Here is a 6,000-nt window from a genome sequence, read left to right as displayed (position 1 = left end):
AAGGTCTGGGTTCAAATCCCGGCGGTGTTGAATATTTTTCAGTGGTATCCCGATCCCTACTTGAGGTGTTTTATGGAGAGCACTTTGAGTGAGTACGCCATCTGTCGGATGGGAGGTTAAGTTGCAGACCCCTTGGCGCCTTTTGTTAAGAGTAGGCTAATGCCGACGCCAGGTTTCTCTCCACCCTTCATCCTTTCTTGTCCATCCCCCATGGCTCAAATGACCTCAGCTGTCGGTCGCCTCCCCTATATACTAATACTACTCTTTGCACAGTAATAATTCAAATACAAAATTTACGATGATTATTAATTGAAAAGTCCTTGTATATAAAAAAAGAAGGTATTTTGCCTGCATGTGTTTCATGTTTCCCATGTTCATAAGTTCAATACCATTAGAAAGAAATACTAAAGTATTTCTTTCTAATGGTATTGAACGAAATCAAGTTGTAAATGGCTACATAAGTAGTATGATTTACTTGAAATGCTTCAGGAGAGTAGATTCAGTGAGGGTATAATTATGTGTATTAAAAGTTACCAATTGAGGATGGAAATAAATTTATTTGTATTTTTTCTTAATAATTGTCAGTTTCTTAATTTTTTCTTAATTTCCAAGGAAGATCTGTTATCCAAAAAATCATATTGGCGAATCTGAGGGTGCCCAGAGATATTGTTCATTATTTGTTGAAATTTTGTGAGATTTTAAACTATTTCATGTGAATATATCGAGGAATTGTTGGCACAATTCTTGGAGCTTAACAATGTTATTACATAATGGAATGCAGCATAATAAATCTGATTTATCCTGAATTATATGCTTCTTAGCTATACGAATGTGGTATGTTTGTTGCCTATATCATTCTACATGGCGGGCTAAGGCAGGTGGGTCCTTGTTCCCACCGTGGGGCCTCTGCAGTGGATGAGAGAAAACAAGAGGATGCTTACAATTTGACAATAAACAGGCAACCATTTATTTTGTTTTAAAAGTTGTGATTTGCATGAAAACTATGATTATAGTGACTTCTCTTGCTATCTGTAGAATTACCGGAGTGGACTGCTGAAAATGTTTGATGGTTATGAAATTTAAATTAAATGAACCTGTAGCTGTATATTACTGCAGCTGTAATTTGGACTATCCTTAATGAAGGCAAATGTTTCCATGAATTTCTTTTCGAAATCATCAGGATCCATTTCCAAGTTGTAATTAATAAGCTAGCTATATATTCGAAGGTTTGTATGTATGTCTGTGAACTTAATGTTTAGCGAAGTTCATTTGTCATCTGTGGCTGTCATAAATCTTTCACCATGTGTCATCATGATGCAATTTCTTAATGTTGTACTATCAGTCAAAAAGGTTTCAATATTCCTTGTTTTTTTATTTGCAATCCTCAAACAACCGTACATATTCTTTATTCCAATTTATTGGATAACACGTAAATCTGGAAAATGTTGTCTTATATATCCACTTAGAAATTAGGAAAGGATTAATAAAGAAATGTATCAAGCTTTATGTCCTAAATAATGATCTTAAGATACTACAGGCAACCCTGTATAGCCATAGATCTCCATCATCTAGGCCTATTAATGCCAAGATGTTGAGCGCAGAATTAAAATTATGCAGAACATCAATGGTCTACTGTATAAAAAGAGACGTTTTAGGCATGATATGTGGAATATCATGATTAACTAGAAATTGGCTATTTTCCTCAAAATAAAACTTATTATGACTGGTTTCAATGTATCTACATCACCTTCACCTGATGATGATATAGTTACATTGAAACTGGCTGTAATAAATTTTATTTTGTGAAAAATTGCCAATTTCTAATTAATGATCTACTGTGATTACCCACAGCAATCCTGATAGATTGAGATATTTCCAGATGGTAGTAGAGGCAAATCATATACAAATACATTCCATATATTAAAAGTGCAGAGGTTTATGATTACAACTGGGTTAAATTTATTTAAAATAAAATGGTATTTTGTGTGTGAACACACGCATGACATATTTTTGCATTTTTTATATTAACTACATGAATTAGGACTTTTTGGTTGTCTTGTCTATTTGAAGAAGTAAAGAAGTCCTATCCTGTGAAATGCAGGTATAAGATGAATTTCAGCTCCTTCTACTCAAAAATCAAGGTACTGTGTAAAACCAGTTTAAAGGGAATTCGGCCTAATGCACTGTAATGCAGTATAGGTTCTTGACACAGAATTCAGAGACCTACAGACTTACCACCGAACCCTCATATTCACCGATATGAAAGTAGTTAGCGTCTACTATGTGGGGTGTGGTGGTTTCCTACCCAGGGGGCCTGGCTTCGAATCCTGGAGATGACAGATCTTTATCGGTGGTATCCCGATCCCTACTGGAGGTGCTTTGGTCAGAGCACTTGCACCTAGTGAGTATGCCGTCCATTGGATTGGACGTAAAGCTGTTGACCCCTCGGCATCTTTTGTCAAGAAGAGGCTAATACTGATGCTGTATTTCTCTCCACCCTTCCGTCTTTCCCATCCATCCCTATGTAAATGACCTCAGCTGTTGGTCACCTCCCCTAAAGCTAATACTACTATGGACTATGCTGGCTGTTTGGCCAAAAATACAATGCAAACAAGGTGATTGAACATGAAAAAAGTAATTTCAATGCTGATTGTGAATTTTGTGAAATAATTGCAGAAAAAAGGGTCTGTAGTGTATTGAAGATTTTCGTTGATTATGCTGATTATTACTATATTACTAGCTTGTTAATCTACTCTTGTGGCCGAATGTAGTAATTGTAAACAAATTTATCAAGCCAAGAAATGATCCAGAGTCTACTATTTGCCTACATTCTGTGAACAGATATAGTGATTTGAAAGGTTCGATGTGTGAAGATTCGACCACTACTGTTAATAAAAATTACTGTAACTCTAGTCTTAAACCTACCAACCAAAGTGTCTTAAAGTTATTACATTTAAACATTCACTGCATCTGATCTAAAATGAATGTTCTTGAACTTTTTCTAATCAATCAACAGCCTGATATTGTTTGTATTTCTAGACACTGGCTGGATCCGAACGAAATTATAATTGCCAGCATTGATGGTTTTCACTTGGTCTCACATTTTTGTTGATCAGAACACAAAAATGGTCTCACCCCTGCAATAACTTCACAAGATTTGCACTCAATATCAAAATTACTCTTAACAAGTTCAATCACCTGGTCTTTTGTTCTATCTTTGACCAAACTGCCAACTTAGCCCATTTTGGACACCTTCATGTATTGTTTTTTTCTGTTTTATTTGAAAATCACTCCCTCAGGGTTTGTTACATATGGCTCAATATTTCTCCTGATCCTACATTTCATGCTTGGCAATGTTGAAGATGAGGCATCTTGGGTAAGCAGATTGTTATTGGTCAAGGTTGGGAGCCTTCAGTAATATTTTAGAGGAATGATTAACTTTTCTGATGAAGAGAAAACCTTTATTGGTTACAAAGATACGGACATCCCACTATCAGAGATAATGTAAGTTATTTTCAATCTCATTATACATACTATCTTGTGAAGTGAGTTAAAACTCAGCTGAAGTTGGTCATGGATCCATTGTGAACAGAAAAAAATGATCATTACCAGTGGTTAGCAGTACTTCATTGTCAATTAATTTTACTAGAGCAACATACTGAATCACTGTGAAGTGATTTACATCAAATTCCATGAAATTGCAGGTATTCATTTGTTGAAATCATCAGTAGCACATGAAAGTAATAATCAACAGCACAATGAGAGGAGAGTGATATGAACACACAAAGGTGAACGCACTCGTTACAAATGTGGATGAATATTTATTATTATCACTTAGTCTTATAAAAAAAGATTCAAGAGAAATGGAAGGAATATAGAGGAATTGTATGGCAAAGACATTAGGCCAGCAAAATTAGAGAGCATTAGAGCATATGACATAGTTGAGGATAGCTTAGTTCTAGGTTTACTTGTTGGTGAAACAGAAAGAGCTATAAAGCAAATTGAAATCAAATAAGGCTCTGGGGGCCGACAGCATTCCCACAAAACTACTCAAAGGTTTAGGAAAAGGTGGTAGGAAAAGTTTTTATGGCCTCATTTATTGTATTTGTGAGAGAGGAATTTGGCAGGAAGGCTTTGTCAGATCAGTGTTAGTTCCTACTCAAAAAAAGGGAATAGCAGCCATATGTGAAGACTACAGAGCAATAAGTTTGATTTTGTATTCAGCTGAAGTAGTTCTCAGAATAATAAATAAAACAATGGAGAGCTGGATTAATGATTTCTTAGGAGATGATCAGTTAGGGTTCCATTAGCAGCAAGGCATGTATGTTACCACAGCAGTGATGAGGCCACTAATAGAGAGGAACATGGAAAACTAAGGATGTAAGAGTTTTGTAGATGTTGAAAAGGTGTTTCGTTGAGTAAATTGAATAGAATTAATGAATGTATTGCAGAAAATAGGGGTAGATAGGAGATTTATCTGCAATCTGTACATGCCTCAGACTGCTCAATATAAGTGGGGGATAAAGAGTATGGATGGACAGTTTTAGGAAGAGGAGTAAGACAGGGATGTCCATTATCACCTTTGCTGCTCTACTTATATGTGAAGGAAATGGTAAAAGAGGCATGGGAGGAACTGGAGATAGGAATGGAAGCGAGTGGACAATTCATAAAATAAATTAGGTATGCTGATGATCAAGCTTTACTTTGTCATCTGCCAGGGGGTTGCAAACTCTACTCAGTGCATTGAAAAGTCAGTGTAACAAGTATGGGATGAAAATAAATTTAGATAAAAAAGGCTATGCAGTATTCGAGAAAGAGAAAGACTAAGTTAAACACTAAAATAGGAGAGAAACAACTACAGCTGGTGGAATAGTTTACATATCTCAGGAATGTTTTGGAACAAATTGCATAAAGTAGTTGGGACATAAGGAGAAGAATTGCATTAGGCAAAGAGGCTTTCTCTAGGAAAAGGAATGTGATGATAAAGATTTTAAGTAAGGATGTTAAGAAAAGATTTGACAAAACTTTGATGTGGAGCATAATTATGTATGGTGCTGAAACATGATCATTGAAGCAGGATGAAAGGCATAGATTGAGGCTTTTGAAATGTGGGTGTGGAGATGGGTGGAAAAAGTGAAGTAGACACAAAGAAAATAAATGAGGAAATTTTAGATGGGGTGTGGGAGGAGAGGAAATTGTTCGGAGTAATGCAAAGAGGCAGGAGAGATGGATGCATAGCATTTTGTATGGAAATGAAATGTTGATAACTGTGGTAGAGGGGAGAATGTCAGGCAAGTGAGGAAATTACAGGAATAGTTTAGGAATGTTGGATAGAATGAAGGGCAAAAAGAAGTATTCCAAATTGGAGAGGGGTTTATTCCAATGTTGGAAGTTGGGTTGTGTTTTGTTAAGAGAGGTAAGGATATGGTCATGGTACTTTTTGGTAGCTTGTGTCCATTCCAAACCTACCATAACTGATAAATTACTAAAAATAATAGTAGTCTTGTAAAATAGAAGTCTTACTTCTTCAGAATTCTAAGCCTTAAAATATTGACTGTAATTCCTCTTTCCCTTTGCTGAGCTATAGAAAAGGAAAAGATACACAGCAAGATACACCTGTATCTTGTATTTTCATCGAATGATCAAAAAAGCATTAAGAACATATGCATAGCATAAAAGCCAAAATAGGATACTTATACCTGACTGTTGAAATAGGTTGCAACTGATTGGTGATTAAAATGAGAAGATTGCTGTAGTAAAAAGGTACTTAATACCTGGTGTGGCAAGTTTTTATTCGGCCTTATTTTGCAAATATATTTTTGAGTTAATGTATAAACGTCTTCGAAAACTGTTTCTCATGATTTCTTTAAAAAATCGGAATAACCTCAAGATAATCTCGTATCGGAATACTCTTATAATTCCTTTGAGACAAAGTATGGTGCTTTAGGAGTCAAAAAGGATGCTTTGGAATGTATCTTATGAGAAGTGCGGGAAGTACGA

This window comes from Hetaerina americana, unplaced genomic scaffold (genome assembly GCF_022747635.1).
Source record: "Hetaerina americana unplaced genomic scaffold, ioHetAmer1.1.p SCAF_8, whole genome shotgun sequence".
In the NCBI taxonomy this organism is placed as follows: Eukaryota; Metazoa; Arthropoda; class Insecta; order Odonata; family Calopterygidae; genus Hetaerina; species Hetaerina americana.
Note: the sequence above shows the minus strand (reverse complement) of the source record.